The sequence below is a fragment of the Sander lucioperca genome, chromosome 10 (genome assembly GCF_008315115.2).
Source record: "Sander lucioperca isolate FBNREF2018 chromosome 10, SLUC_FBN_1.2, whole genome shotgun sequence".
NCBI lineage: Eukaryota > Metazoa > Chordata > Actinopteri > Perciformes > Percidae > Sander > Sander lucioperca.
The window spans coordinates 37,041,286-37,058,807 of NC_050182.1; the positions used below are offsets into that span (position 1 = coordinate 37,041,286).

At 39.8% G+C, this 17,522-nt stretch overlaps 1 protein-coding gene across 1 annotated transcript in view; it reads right to left on the reverse strand.

The window, feature by feature from the left end:
* The window catches only part of LOC116035271 (plectin-like), a 212,729-nt gene that overhangs the window by 152,547 nt on the left and 42,660 nt on the right, over positions 1-17,522 (reverse strand). The gene's annotated exons all lie outside the window — the stretch shown is intronic.

Genomic DNA, 17,522 nt, shown 5'->3' on the forward strand with positions numbered 1-17,522 from the left:
CCCTAGTCAGGTGTAGTCTCAGGGACAGTCAGGTGGAGAGTCTCAGGGAGACCAGGGACAGTCAGGTGGAGAGTCCCAGGTAAGTGTGTTGAGCTTAGTTTATATTTTTGGAGGTGTGTGGCTGTCAGGGTTAGCAGATGAGCTTTACCAGTGGCTCACTAATTTACATTATGATCAGCTAATTTAACAAGTGTGCAAAAGCATTGTATTTCTTTTATATGGGGACACTTTTTCAAAATAAGTCATTATGTTTTAAGGTATTTTTGTGGCTTGATTGTAAACAACTTAAAAATAAATACATGGTTTTAAAGAAGAATATTTTGGTCAAGTTAGTCAGCTTTTTCATTGAATCCAGAGAAACACTGAAAAGAAGGATAATGGTACAGTCTCCATGCTACACTAATGATAGTATTAAGGCTTTCCTCTGTGTACACACATCCTCTACAAGTATAATTGTGGCTGAATTATTTGTGTCCCCTTCAAAAATTATTCTTCAGAAATTTTGTTTATTGTCCCCCCCTACTGTTAGATCAGATTTACGCCCATGCCATAAAGAGCCAAAACTCCCCACAAACTCCTGGGAACAAAACAGAAAAGGAGAAGGAATTGGAATTACATCTGTCAGGTCCATAGAAACAAAATTCCAAATGAATGCTACTGTTGCTGCGTGTGTATTTGATTTGTTAACAGGCAACTGTTTGTGAATATTTCAATGTTGTGTTTAGAGTTTCACACCATCCACTTGCTTTTGTGACTCTAATGGCATCACCCACTAAGGACCTAAAGCTACAAGCTCACACACAGTATTCACTTCTTGAGAAAATCCAGTCAACATGAGGAAGTGAAGAGTGCAGGCATCTCTTGGTTTCTGTCTTGTCATGTTTGCAATGAGGGAGACACTAAGTCAAATCCCAGCTGTGGATCAGACTGATTATACTGTAAGGTCTTTCCCCTGGGTCTCACCAAAAATAGCTTAACAACAGAGAGGGGAAACTACCCATGATGCATTTCCTAGCAGGGGATGTGGGGATAACTATGTCACAGGAATGTCCTGAATTGTGTAGGAAATGCTTAAGGGACTGTGGACAAGGGTGTGAAACCAGATACATAGAGAGCCGGTGACAAGCGGCGCTGATGTGCCAGGTTACAGAAGTGAGAATAACAATGTGGAAGTTGTGCATACAAGATATATCAGAATGTATACTGTTTGGTAGGGCTGCCGCCTGCTCGACTGTTGAAAAAATCCTAATCGCAGGTATTTTTGGTAAACATTGAAATCATGATTATTTAACATGATTACAAATTGACTTTTGGAAAGATGTTGCATTTATTGAACTTAAAAACAGTGAAAAAGTTAAACAAATCAACAGTGAAAACATCTTGAACTGTGAAATTTCCTTTAATACTTAAAACGTTTTGATTTTACCTTCAGAACACAAGACAAAATAGGAGTTTATTTGCAAAATGTAGTGTGCAAAATTGTTTCGTTTTTTTCCGACTACATCGTTTCTGTCATTGTTAGGAGCGGAAATCGTAATTATGATTAAAATGTGAATATTTACACAGCCCTTCTGCTCGGTAGGAGAGGTTGAGGACACAGTGCTGTTGTAGAACAGCTGGAACATGCTAGAGAAAGCCTAATACAGAATAAACAGCACAGGAATTTAATGTAATTCCCATGTGGTGGACTACCAGGAAAAACAAGGGGAAGAGCTATTCCACAAGTCAACAGTAACAAGAGTCACACAATCCATTGTCCCGCCCTATCTTCTAACATAGACCACACAGACCAGACCACACCCAAGACAACTGACCCCCACAGTTTGATAATAATCACACTTTACTCCTGTGCCTATAATGAATGCTGTATTCTCACTGAAGACTTGTAAATATCTGGGTGGTGTTGGGAAGACTTTCAGGAATTGTTGATGAATCCAACTTAATCTGAGGGGGAACATCTTTGTATCATGCCCCCAACTTCAAATGATCACTTCATGTGCACCAAGAGGATTTCTAGTTACTATAGCCAGTATGTGATTTGTTTATTTTTAACAAGGGGGACGGACCCTGTTCGTTTCGTTCACCCGCAACTATCAAACCACCCCATGAACAACTTCAAATTAATTCTAATGTTGCTCTGAGTCTGTTCAGCTCACCCAGAAAACACCCATATAGGTCCATTATACAAGCAGCTCATAACAACCCACAATTAAGTTTCTTGTTAGGCGATGACCTCTCTTTACATCCTCATTTTAGTAGTTTTACGCGACTCACTTTAAGCCACACCCTGATATTTTACTAACCCAAACTAAGTACTTTTGTTGCCTATTTCCTTTTTTACAGTTGCTCTCTACTCGAGAGCCAAAGCAAGCTAAAACAGTTAAAAATGTGCCTTGCATATTGTATATTCACTGCTGGGTATTTTTAGGTATCTTTACAATTATCTTAACACCTTTAATTACATCATACGCAGATGATGAAGTGATGTCATGTTAAAACATTGCAACCTAAGGGAGAAACAGGCTTGAAGTCCTTGAGTGTGCTGCCAGCCAGGAGCAAAAGTCCTTAGAATATACATTTAAAGCAACATTCACATTTTCTTTCTCTTTTCAGTAGGGTAGTTTCCAATCATTTAATACAAGGAAAATGTAAGAAGAAAATACATGAGTGCAAATATGTAAATTCAATGAGTTATTGCAATCTATCCACAACATTGCAGAGTTAGTTTTTAGCTGGTTCTGATATACATAATCAATTTCATCTCTGTGTTCATGATCCTAAGTAGCAGGAAGAAAATCATTATTCACAAGGACATTAAACTTGTAGCCGATCAGATGTTGAGTCATCTGTTGATCATGCATTGTTTTTGATAAAGACATTAAATAAACAAACAGAGATTGGTCAGTGAGACACTTCCTGTCTGAACTAACAGTTTACGAAGCTGCTGTTTAGTCACCAGCCAAGCATGGGAAAATCAAACACTGACATGGCTGCAGATTGAGAGATAAGCACACAACAGACCTGTATAATGACTTATCTTCACATTTGCTGCCGATCATTCCATTAAGTTCAGAGTCAACTCCTAAGCTGTCCTCCCAAATTTGTGTCTTATTTTCATCCAAGCTTTAATTAACTTTGGTCTCATTCCATTCCTCTGACATGCGGCTTTTGTCAAATATTTTGTTGCCTTTTTTGGCATTTTGGGCAGCAGGCTGTCTCTGATCAAAGACTAAATGTGTGTTTCCAGAGCAACATTATATCTTCATTTAGAAATGCAGCCAAGTTTGATAACTTTGATTTCATCCAGGCTACTGAAATACAGAACAAACAAACATCTATTTCAACACAGATAAGGAGTAGTCTAAAGGTACTAAGTACATTTACTCAGTATAGTTATGGGACTCAAGTAGTTTTGAGGTACTTGTACTTTACTTTAGTAGTTCCATTTTATGCTACTTTATACTTCCACTCTACTACAGTTCAGAAGGGAATTTTGGACTTTGTATTCACTACATTTATTATAAAGTATTTACTTTGCAGATATTCATGTTACTTCTCTCTCTTTACTCTAATCAATATAATCAGCAATCGCATTTTGATGTATTATCATAAAATAAACTACCCTGCAGCATATAAACACACAAACTCTACTTTTACCAGCTTCAACATGGATAGAAAAATTAATGCATCAATAATTATTATCCAATCATATAAAATATATTTTTCTGAAATGGGGAATTATGCATACTGAATACTTTTACTTTTGGTACTTTACGTATATTTTGATGGCAATACTTTTGTACTTTTACTTGTAACAGGATTTCTGCACTGTGGTATTGCTACTTCTACCTAAGTAAGAGTAATTATTCCACCACTGCAAAGGAGTACGGCTACACAGGAGCACATTAGAGACAGGGTAAGCAACACGTTTTAAGTAATTTCGACAGTCTCCATTAAAGCAGCTACAACTTCCTGAGTTTTCAAAAGCATCTTGCAACTTTTCCTTCCTTTCTTTGTGCTCTCTGTTTATTTAGTTCTATCAGATCCAAGACCTGAAACATGGATCCAATATAGCAGCACTTACAAGAAACAATTGCTTGTAAAGAGAGTAAGCTGAACTGCAAATTTCACCACAGTATCTGGAAATGATGTAATTCACAGAGCACTAAAGATACTGGCTGTAAAACTATAGCCAAGTAATTTACAGTACCGTCAATTCTTTTTGAGTGCATTTATACAGAAACATGCAATTACTGTAAATTTACAAAGACATTTGGAAGCTGACTGGCAGCAACTACAGTCCTCTACCCTGCAGCTTTGTGTTGCCGGCTTAGATTTGGTAAATTGCTGTACAGCACAAAACAGAAAGAGGGAACTGTTCTGCAAACACACCTTTAATTAATTAGAATCTGCTGCATAATTCAAGCTTCACCAGCTGCTTGGCTACCAGCTGACTAGTAAATGTCCAACTCATATTCATACAGGTGCACAGCATGGCCATTTAGATACACAATCCTTGTTGCTGCTCAGATATTTTAAGAGCTCCCTCAAAGAGCACAGCCTTCTCTGCCAAAACTAACTGTGTAACTACTTGGGACACACAAGTGTGTTTGAAATTCTGCAAATGGCAGAAGGTGAAAGGGAGGAAAAATCTCCAAAATGTTGCCTAAATTCCATGCACCACTTTGGTCCAGACTAAAGATGTCAAGAACTATCCCACTGACTTTAGTCATCCCCAGACTGTTTCTCTAGCGCCACCATGAGGTTGACATTTGTAGTTTTGAGTGAACTGTCTCAACAAATATTGGATGCATTACCATATAATGCTGTACAGACAGTCAGGTCCCCTTCAGGATGAATTGGAATAACTTTGGTGGACCTTTTACTTTTTCATGTCGAAATTTCCATTTGTACAATACTTTGGTTTATGGTGAAATACTTGCAAAACTATTGACACTCCCAACAGCCTTAGCTGTGCTTTGTGTATAGTGCTAATGAGGTAATGTTGATATGCTAACATTAAGATGGTGAACACAACAAACAGCATACCTTCTTTACATCAAGATGTTAGCATTGTCATGGTTAGCATGTTAGCATGCATTACATTTATCTCAAAGGACTACCTAAGTCCGCATGACTGCAGACTATTAGACTCTTAGTCTTGTTGGCTGTTAATCAGACACAGTAAGCACATCTGAAGACATCACTTTGAGCTTTAGTGAATATAAAGAATACTTAGACTAAACCATTGTTCAATCATGTGACACCTCTGTGATAGGAAAAACTGTTGCAAGTTGCAATCCTAGCCTATGGGATCTCAACCTAAATGTGTTACTTAATGTTTGTCTCATGAGGCAAGAATCAGGACCAGGCCCCAGTCATGACTAGATGGAATATATCACTGCAGGGTTAGAGAATCAAATATTTCATATTTCTCACACATTGACACGCACACAGATACACATCAGACCCTCACACACATATCCACACACTGGTGACGCCGCTATAAAATGCCACGGTGCGAGGTAAACACATACTGGAGGACGTACTGCCTCTCACTCTGTTGTCAAATGAGTATGCATTCATCATTATCCCATGCTGTGGCGCCTCCTCATGTCTGACAGCAAACACAGGCCTCAAACTGCCCTGAATGCAAACAGTGTTTCTCTGTAATCAGCAAACTGGTGATAATGTGACCGGCCAGTTTGTTACTGGCACTGCTCACATGAATGCACCATGACGGCAGCACAGACAGACACTTCAAAGAGTGATCACGCAGACCTAAATGCTGACCCAACAATTGTGATTATGTGGATAATCACATCCTAAAAGACCATTGACATCACCTTGTGTGCTGGGTTCCTTAAAACAATGGTGTACATATTTTCTGGTGTGGTTTAAAGGGGTGCAAGGAATTAAAAATAAAACATCAGTAGCAATTTCAGGATGATGTGACAAGTCATCCCTCAGAGGTTTGAGGTAAACAACCAGAGGAATGCTGGGAAACTTCCCAGTGCAACTGTTTAACACTATGGAAGCTTACTTGCCTTGCTTCTCAGTCCTAAATCCTGGGCTACCTACGGCACCTACTAGCGGTTTGGGAAAAAAATCGATTCATGTATGTATTGTGATTTTTTTTTGCAACAATTTCTAAGATTGATTATTTTTCACACAATCAATATTTTTTTTATTTTATAATTTTTTCCAGAAGATAGAGAAGAAAGGGGGAGAGAGTGAGGGGATGACACGCAGCAAAGGGCCACACGTCGGATTCAAACCCTGGCCGCTGGACACAGCCTACTTGGGGCGCATACTCTACCAGGTGAGCTAGAGGTCGCCCCATTTATTTATTTTTTACCAATGATTCACCTAAATGTTTTTTGTTTATATGGTTGCGCTGACAGCAACTGCATCATATCATTTTACAGCAAAACAGGCCAAAAGCAGAAAATGCAGAAAATCCATGTTATGTCAGATGGCTGATACGTGATGTGCATTCTTCTTAGAAAACTATTCATTTTTAGAAATGCCTCATGATATATTGTCTCTAGAAGTGTATTATTCAACATTTGCTTTTGTTAAAGAAGAAAAGAAAAATCGCAATACTCAATACTATCGAACAGCAATACTTCTAGAATCGCAATACAAATCGAATTGGCACCCATGTATCGTAAAAGAATTGAATCGGGACAAAAGTAAATGGTCCCAGCCATAGCACCTACTCCCTGTTTACCATAACCTCACATCAGACATGAAAAACGGTACAGAATGCCACCTTTGCCACGGATTGTTCTGGCCAGGAAACAGAGGTGCAGTAAAGTATGACAGAAGGAAACAAAGTAAACTTAAGCGTGCTCCACATGTGGGAAATGGGCATACAGTCTGTCAGGCAGGTCAGTGGCTGAAATTCTTTGGCACAGAAACAGAGGAAAGGAGACAGGAACTCCCCGAATACCTACAAACAGGTCAGGGAATTCCCTCACACTCTTGATTAGTGTGTGTACGGTACGAAGCGCGCTGACTGTGCATATTTGTGTGTGCAGCGTATGTGATTGATTATAGGGACTCAGAGAGCAAGCTTGATGTAAAGATAATATTGTCTTTAACAATGGTCATCATGATTTTTAGTCAGTCACTTGAGGCAGTAGCACAGGAAATAATGACTTCATTTTAGAATGAATATCATATCAGCTTACATTGCAGTGTTTTGGCAGGCTGGAATACAAATGTTCAAATAGAGTCTGGCTTGATATCCAATTTTCTTTCCAAACATGCTGTACTGCAATACAAACACATTACAATCCAAAGAGCATTTCCTGCATATTAAAAGTGATCCTTCAGACAGTAGAGGAGGGGAGGCTGCATAGATGTAAGGGCATCACCCTGTTCATGGTGTTGCATTCTTTTCAAACAAAAATGGAAGGAGTCTCTGTCCGTCTGTCTTTCGATTGAATTAAGGTTTATTCACGACACGTCTAGTCTAACTGTGTAGTGATAAACCCATGGTGCTGTCCGTGGTGCTAAAGTAGCAGACGGATTTGTAACTGCGACTTTTTCTCTGAGCCCTGCCCTTTTGTCGGTTTCGTCTTGAATCTATAATACTCTCTAAACTAATTGGCTAAGGGGGGTTTGAAAAAATGCAGAACCAAAAGAGCCGCTCATGGGGCAGTTCGCTAGTTGCAGGTGAACAAAACAAACCCGTACCCCCTGTTAAAAATGCAGTGACAGCGGCCATTTGTGAACAAAGTAGAGTATCCCACCTACAAAATCTTAAACTAAAAGAAAATCAAAGAATGAAAAAAAACAACAACAAAAAAAATCACAGTTCTGGCCACACTGACAGAAAAGCGATGTAAGGAGTTTGTTAAAAAAACTAACTTGCCCATTTAACAAATTCATGGTAAATGTAGTCCTAAAGCACACAGTTCACCTTAAACTTTAGAGGGTACATATTGAGTAATGGAATTCAATTCACCGCCTATGCATGCAAGATCAGACCAATTCAGAAACATGTAATACATCAACTCCACGGCACGCATAGGCCTGTAACAATTATTAGATAATTGTCTAATTGTCAATTATTTTATGTAATCGCAGTTTCTTTGTTTAACCGCAATTAATTGCCTAAGTCCTAAGGGGTATGACTGTTGATGGTAATTGCTAATTTTGCTTAGATATGCTAAATTGTAATTATATAAGTCATTATTGGTCGGACTGATGAGCTAAAGTTATGCTAGCGGCAGCTGTCACTTGTTGCCATAGCAACTCCAAACATCCTGGGCTGTAGCTGCCTCAAGCCCAGAGAAATTGAACTTGCCCGTGTTTCTGGCCCAAAATCTGCCCGACAAACCCGCTGATGAAATAACCATCAACCACTTTCACTTTTTTTTATGACAAAAAAGAGGCATGGTTTAGTTTTTATTTTTTTTGTTTTTATTTTGTTTTTTTATTACATTATCTGGTTCACATAACAGTGATATAACCAAAAATGTATCCTGTGATTCATTCAAAACTTTAATTTGTTTGAAAAAATAATAAATAGATCAATATTTTTTAAATATGACTCAAAGAGACAATTCAATTGTTAATTGCAACTATTTCTGAGACAATTAATTGTACAGCAAAATTTTTAATTGTTACAGCTCTAGGCACGCACACGACAAAACAGACGGAGTGGAGATGAATACAGAAAGGCTGCATGTTTTTCTCCCCTCTACTTAAGCCAGCTAACTATACAGTATGTGTCATAACGCGGATGAAGGGTGACAGCGGGATGCTTAAGCTCCCATCGTAATGCATATAGTAGCTGCCTGTCATGAGGTAAAACAGGGGAAAAGCCTCAGGGATTTTATACGGCTGCAGATCTCCCCTCAGGAAGTGCAACCGAGACTGAAATCGATCCGAGGATGAGACACAGACAGACACAGACAGGCAGAGACAGAGAGAGAGCAAGAGAGAAACCACCGGAGAGATCACATTAATTACACACACTGTACATCTGACAGCTTCCTGGAATCATACCCCCCTTTGGACTCGCCTCCGTGCCTTATCTAGTGATCCTGCACATGAAGAGGCCATGAGCATCAAACACTAAGGTGCTTTCTACATAAGTCCCCCGAGCTCCACCATTATTTCACACTGTCAGCCACCAACACCGACCCACCCAAGCCCTCCCAGCTGGGGAGTGGCATCATGATATCATCACATCTATTTTGGGACTTAATTCGGTATTTAATTTATTACACTAATTTTGGGCTTAGGTTATAATCCTTTTGACCTCGCTCCTCCATACGTCAGTGACTCGTTCATTTCATGTTCCAGCTAGATCACTGAGGTCCTCCACAGCTTTTATTTTTAATGTTCCCAATCCCTACAGTATGTGTCCCAGTGCATTCTGTTTCTGTGAGTTCCACAGTTTATAGGGGCGTAAAGCCCCTATAAACTGTGGAACTCACTGCCTCTGGATATTAGAATGGCAAGCTCTCTCTATATTTTTAAAAAGAAATGAAATACCTATCTTTTTAATCTGGCTTTTAGTTTGGAGTAATGTTATAGCATTGTTTTAGAAGTGTTAATCATTGTTTTTTATATCTGGTGTTTAATTTACTCTGTTGGATTTATTTGTTATCTTTTTTGTGACAAAGAATTCTTTTTTCATCAAAATACAAAACATATAACATCCATCATCACCACCCACCCAGAAAAAATCAAGGAAAGATGACACAGTAACTACAATATTCAAGACCATTTAACAAAATAGTAATGAAATAAGACAATAAACCAAATAAACATATGTATAAATGACAACACAATATGCCCATCATACATGTCTCTCCCCAGCACAAAGCTTCTTAGGAGCCCTCCAGAAAGCTCATGTACTTTCCTCATCCAATCTGGGAAACCATTTGTATGACATTTTTTTAAACGCCGCCACCCTAGTCATCTCACAAACCCACTCCTGGATTGATGGCACCCCTTCATTCTTCCATCCTCTTAAAATAATCTGTCTGGATATCATTAAACTAGTCTGGACCCAGCTTTGTATGTGCTTATCTATTCCGCTTAGGATTGACCCATCTCCTAGAACAAATAATCTTGGGCTGAATGGAACCTGGGTCGCTGCAATCCGACATAGGTTATTGTGTATCCCGGTCCAAAATTCCTAGACCTTATCACAGGAACCATTGGACATGAAGTAATTGGTCATTTGTTAACTTTTAACAAGTTATGGTCTTATTGGTCAAATTTTTTGTCTTGCTTAATCTTTTGGTTACACTTTACTTGAAGGTATCTACATAAGAGTGACATGACACTGTCATGAACGTGTCATAAACATTACAAACAAGTCATAAATGTTTATGACATAACGCTTCTTTTAATAAGTGTCATTTGTTTTTTGTCATGACAAGTTATAGTTAGGGTTAGGGTTCATGTGTCACGACTGTGTCATGACAGTGTCATGTCACTTTTATGTAGATACCTTCAAGTAAAGTGTCACCAATCTTTTTTTCATTGTCTGTCTATTCATTTTGATGTGTGAAGCACTTTGGGCTGCATACTTGCATAGAATATGCTATATAAATAAAGTTGAATTGAGTATTGATAGATTGTTGCGTCTTCTGAATGCTACACTTTGCCTGCCTTTTGCCACCCGCAGCTCCTGCTGAACAACCGGCTGCCTAAGAAGGCAACATAGATTCAAAGATTGGACTGGGTTGGGAACTGTTACGCTACAGATCCATTTGACCGACACGACTGAAGCGTGGTGTCGCGACATCACACATCCATGGTTGATGCTCCACGCCCTTGACCAGCAGCTGATTGGACGAAAGCGTGACGTGGGTCTGGCTTCTCGAGAATTTCAACAGAGTGTCATGGCGGCTCGTTGAGAATATGATCTAGTATTTTACGAAAATAGTTCACCGAAAAGTGTTTCTGAAAACATTTTCAGAGAGAAATAGGCCATGCAGTTGCTGAATCTGTCTTCATTTCAGATCGACAAAGGTTAGTTTGAAAGATTTTCGACTACTTCTACTGGATAGTCGCATCGCGTTCAACGGATTCATTTGCATAAAGATGGGCATCGGCCAGCTTTTGGACATGCAGCATTTTTTCAAATGCAGCGCCGCCTTCCCAGAATACTTTGTGTGCACGTTAAAGTCGCTTGACGTCACCCATAGGAATAGAGTGGAGCGTGGCGCGAGAGAAGCGTCGCACGGTCAAATGGATCTGTACCGTTACAGTAATTGTACATACGTATACTGTTCTGCACACATAAACTAACTCAAATTGCTTTGCCCCTTTTGCCTGTTGGTGTAATCAAAATATGTTGCTCATGTATGTAGCTCATACAGGTTACACACTCAACTAGCATTGCCTTTATTATCAACTCTATCTTGTTTTGGGTCATCATCGTCACATATCAGCATTAGTGTAACAAAGGGCCAAGGCCATTCACAGTTTACAGTCGCAATCTGCTTCTTAGCATTCCTTTTTCAGAGAACAGAAAAACGTGCGCATAACTAGTTCGGAGTGGTATAACCTGACGTATCACATGTTGAAATGACGTAACTATAGGAACGACATCTTCCCTGTTTTATGTGATACATCTCTCCTTTCACACACACACACACACACACACAGACACACACACGCACACACACACACCCAGACACACACACTGACACATACATAGAGATGAGTAACAGCAGAGCTGCCTATTCATTAAGCACAATTCCACTGCTAATTTTAGGTAACAAAAAAGACAAATTTGCATGGTGGGTTTTGCATGACAAATGTGAGGTCTGAGTGTGCATCACTCAAATGCCAGCCTGCTTCACTCCTTCAGTATTTGTCTGCTTACACAGGCTGGGATACAGTGACACACATTTCTGTGTCAGCAGCACAAAGGTAGTAGATGGAAATTAAACACACCAGTCTTACACAGGCAACAGGAGCTTATCTCTACCTGTATCTTTAGCCGCTATCCACCTACAATCCACCTTTTGTTTTAAAAAAAAAAATTTCATTGTGAAAGCGGAGTAAAAAGTTTCTGCGCTGGCTGGGGGATATTTTGAGCTTCCGCAGCTTTTCAAACAATGCCTGTGTCCGACACTTCTCCCTGTCTGCTTTCCTATTGAGACACAATAAAATGTCCCTTTTATTCTTTGCTGTTCGGCCTGTTAATGTCATATCAATTTCACATTACACACAGTCAAGTACCCAAATCTGTCCTTCTGAGAATCAAAATCAGAAGAAATTACCTTTCAGAGAGTTGATCTCATTTTGGATAGACCTGGGTTTGTCCATAGTTACTGTCTGGCCTCCTTGTGAAGAATGATGATAATAAATGTTGATGTTGACGCTTCAATAGTTTTGCCTTCTTCCAGTTGACTTGTCTAAGTAGATTCCTGGGTCTCAAGTGTTAGTACTGCAAAGTCTTTTCTGTCTCTCTCTAGTCACTTTTCTCCTCTGCTGACCGGGACTCTGCTCTGTTTTGGTTCCTGTGATAAACCATGTGCACACACACACACACACACTCGCCCACATTCTCACACACACAAACATTTTGTGTGTGCAGGAATCAGCACAGTGCAAAGCTCCTCCCTCGTCTTCCTCCACCTACTCGTTCACATAAGTCGGTCACTGCAACACAAAGCCAGCCAGTCACTAAGTCAAACAGGTACCTGCTTTGCCACAAATCAGCCAGTCAGGATAAAGAGTAGATTAACTATAGATCACTCTACTCTCTTTTTGAGGATGAGTAGTCTGTAGAGGATAAAGATACATGGGAAGCAAATGGTGGAAGCAAGTTCTGCTAATATGTTGAGCAAAAGCCAGTGTGTGTGTGTGTGTGTGTGTGTGTGTGTGTGTGTGTGTGTGTGTGTGTGTGTGTGTGTGTGTGTGTCGGAGGAGAGGAGATGTCTTCAAATGGGTCCTTTCAATGCTGAAACACTGAACACAAGCACCAGTCATAGGGTTTCTGGACAACTAATGCCTTTGCAATGGTATTAATCATAGTCTAATGTCTGCTTTTGACAATAGCATAGAATAGATTCAGTTTAGGTCAAAATAAATCTAAGTTAGTGTAAAATACAAGGAAGAGTGATTCCCTTGACTTTCAAACCATGACAAAATCATTCCCATTCCATCAAAAACCAGCATGGGATAAGTCCTGTGTTAGTTAGAGCCAGCCATACATTTTCCCATAATAACAACTGTCAAACTATTGTTGACAAGTTTGTCATCTTCTAGCTGTTGGCCAGTATTAAACTCCTGCCTGTGTGTGTGTGTGTGTGTGTGTGTGTGTGTGTGTGTGTGTGTGTGTGTTAATGCAGAGAAACAGAATCCCATGCCACACCCAGATCCCTGCAGTAATTCCCAGGATGAGCCTGCTGCTTCCACAGACCGACCACAAACATACAGGGAGATACAACAACTCTCTCTGATCCCTATCCAAACTATAGTTTAGCGCTGATTACCAGCTGTGAGCGTCTAACCACATCCCTGTAAGCACCAAGGCTTATTCCGGGGCAGTAACTGACATAGAGACAGAGCACATTTAAGTCCCGCACACACCAGCGGGGAAAACCCTTCATCACTCAATAATCTATATACACGACGTTCCACTTCCGGGATTCCTCCGGTGCCGCCAGAAATTCCGCTTGATGTCCCTCATTTCGGCCGGATGTCCGTTTCCTTGGGCTATCTTTGTGTTGGAATTTTAACCTCCAGTCGATTTATGAGGACTATGGTTAACTGCTCCTCAGATCTCTGCAGGGTAAATCCAGACAGCTAGTTAGACTATCTGTCCAATCTTCATCAGTTTTCTGTTGCACAACCAAAACAACCATTGAACATACACACGTTCCACCAAAACAAGCTCCTTACCGAGGCCATTTTGCAGCGGCACTGTGGCTCTGTCCAACGCATAGCACCGCCCAAGACGATTGTGATTGGCTTAAAGAAATGCCAATAAACCAAAGCACATTTTTTCTCCCATTCCAGAATGCTATGTGGACTCGCCAGACCATCCTCCGCAGCGCTGTGGAGGAAGGTCTGGCAATGCAAGACTTATCGCTCACCATTGACTTGTATTGCGTGAAGGTGCCTCCTTTTCAATTCCGTCTGCTAGCAAACAGAAAATGCCTAAAAGCTGCTGTGTGGTGGGATGCACTTACAACAGGGTAAGGAACCCATAATTAAGTTTTTATAAGCTATCAAACCAAAAAAAAGAGCTTTTAAGAAGACAAAAGTGGATACAGGCAATAAGACATGATGCATCAGCAGGAAGAATGGGAAAACTGAGATCTGACTAGGGCTGGGTACCAAATTCGATACCTTTTAGGCACAGACCGAATTGCCTCCATAGTATCGTCATTCAATACCAATTTCAATACCTAAGGAGTAAATCTCATCAGCTTCAGTGAGCTAATAAGCATGCAGCAAGCTTCTACCAAGATCTAATAATGGTGGTGATTGGCAGTCTAATGTTAAACATTGTAGCGGCACGCAGGAAAAACTCCTGCTACGCACAGAGACAGGGCTCCCGTAGTAGGATCTGACAAATAAATGAAAAGATTTGTGCCGTAATGTGTAATGTTATAATTTATTTTTGTTAAAATTAATTTTAGAAAATTGGTATAAAAAAAAAGTATTGTTCAGGAACCGGCATCGAAGTCACGGTATTGGTATCAGTACCAACATTTTTTGAACAATACCCAGACCCAATCCTGACACTCAGTGTGCCTAACGTTACGTGTGCACTGACATTTGTCATCAAATATGTCTTTTAGTTTTAGGCTAACTATATTTCTGTAAGTTAAGTTAAAGCATTTTGACCGTATGCAATCGGTGTTGTAGTGGAATGTGGATCAATCAGAAAGCTATGCAGTATGTTGTTGTTTGCAAGTGCCTTAGCTTGCTAACACATACATTACAATACAACACTAACATTAGCTAACTAACAGCTAACTTGTCCTTTCTGGTAGATATAGGTTGCTAAAATACTCATTTGACATTAGAGCCCGACCGATATATCGGAGGGCCAATATTATCGGCCGATATTAGGCATTTTCCAAACTATCGGTATCGGTATAATGGCCGATAAATAAATATTTAAAAAATAAAATAAAAACAGACAAAACACCCTACAACCATGTTATGAGTGTTGGTGTTGTATAGTTTGTCCACCAGAGGGCGCTCTACAACGTCCCCGTTGGCAACACTCGTGTTTAACCCTTCAAGTTGCATATCTTAAGTTTGTATTTTTATACATTTTATTTCATCAGAACTTTAATATATTTTATACTCTGTTCTGCTGTGACAATAAAACAAACAAACAAAAAGTTTATTTTTAAACTGCATTATCATATTATTTTAGTGAGGACTCATAAATAACTACAAATAACTAATGTTAGGGAAATCTGTTTGTTTTGCTACGCGTGATTTAAAAAAAAATAAAATATATATATATATATATATATATATATATATATATATATATATATATATATATATATATATATATATATATATATCGACCGATATATTGGAATATCGGATTTTTAAATCACCAAAATATTTATATCGATATCGGCCGTAAAAATCCTTTATTGGTTGGGCTCTAATTGACATGCCTAAATCTAATGTTTTTAGCTAGCTACATGCATTGTGTTAGCATTTCAGCCCTTGGTTGCATATTGTGGTGCCAATTGTTTTTCCCTTCTGGGGAGCGTGGCGTTCAGAGTATGACGCGTCACGCTTTGTCTCTTTAACAGCATATATTAGCAAAAGCACAGCAAAGGAGACATTCAACAGAGGAATACGTTTAAAAGTAAAAGCTTCGGTGACATCACAGTAAAGGCCGTTTTATGGTTGTGCGTAGAATCGACGGCGTACCCCCGCAGACCCCTCTGCGTCTACGCCGGACCCTACGCCGTAGCCTGACGTGCACCACTCGAAAAATGTAACTACACGTCGCAGCGTCGCGCGTCGCTCGGCCGTGGCTTGGTAGCGTTGCATTTTCCCCGACTCATTTCCTGGTTCTCCTACTCCATAAACAACAAGAAATCAAGGAGAGGGTTAACTTTTCCTGCTACAGATTTCCCACCGTGGTCAAAAAGCACAGGGGAGACACTTTGTTTCTCTTACTATGACTCTAGAGTCACTACTCGCTCCAAAGCTAAACGCCGTCACTCTCTCACTTCTCCCTCTCTCTACCACACACTCCCCACACATACACACACATGCCGGCTCGACGCACACACCAGCGCACAAGTATAAACATCAGGCCACTTACGTAGGCTACGGCATAAGCTCTGCGTGGAGCCTCCACAGAACTGTAAAACAGGCTTGAGATTGTATTGAAAAAGCGAATTAACTACAATGTAATTCAAATCAAATATTGTTTGTATTACTGTAAATGTTTAATAAAATATGTCAGCATCTGTACTGCTAAATTATATTTTATGCGTCAATATGTATCAGTTATTCCACGGATTCATTTTTAAAGCTGCATTAACCGATTTATACTTTTCATTTTGTACCAAAGTGCAAACTCACCCAGTTTTTTGAAGAACATTGTTGTGAATTTATCCCCTATGACCGAGCACAAGGAGCCTGTAGCCGCTGGATTTGAAGAAAAATGGGAAAAGATAAAAAAACAACTGTGGAAACAAGCATCAGCAAGAGCAGCAGCTTTAATATAAAGGTAACCTTAACAGGCATTTCAGACATGCTCGTTCAATGACGAGCTAATAAAAAGCCATATAAACACTGCAGTTGTTTGCCACAATGCTGGACCAAAGGAAGGGGAATTACATTTTCATATCTGTAGGTATGTTAAAAATTCTACCGCAGTTCCAGTACCCCTAATGTGATGCACAGAAAGCATTCATTATTTCCTAAAATCTGCTGAAAAACTTTTGAAGTGAGAATGAAACTCCAATGAGAGACAAACTTGGCTCTGTCAACAAACAATCTGGGCTTAGTGTGAACAAATCCCAAACTATCCTTAGTCAATAAACTACTTTTTATTTGTACTGAGTGGCTGGCACTGTAAGCATTAACATCAACTACTGATCAAGCCCCGTCATCACCACGGACACACTGCTGGTACACAGTAGCACAGGCCACAGGAAATGGATTAGAATGTACCAAATCTAACAAAATAAATGGCAACAATTCCATCCTTTATTAATCAGTTAGCCTCCCCCTCAGTCTGAACAGCAGGCGGCCTTGTTGCAGAGCTATTATTTAATGCAGCTTTTACATGGCTCCTTGTACATAATAAAGGATGTCTACAGGAAATGAATGTCTGAAGTCTAGCTGTTCTGCACACTCAAGGAGAATTATGTGTGTGTGTGTGTGTGTGTGTGTGTGTGTGTGTGTGTGTGTGTGTGTGTGTGTGTGTGTAGTGTACATATTGTGGCAGCCTCTTTGAGTACTTCTTGAGGAATTGTTGCACGCATGCACATATGCACACGCACACGCACACACACACACACACACACACACACACA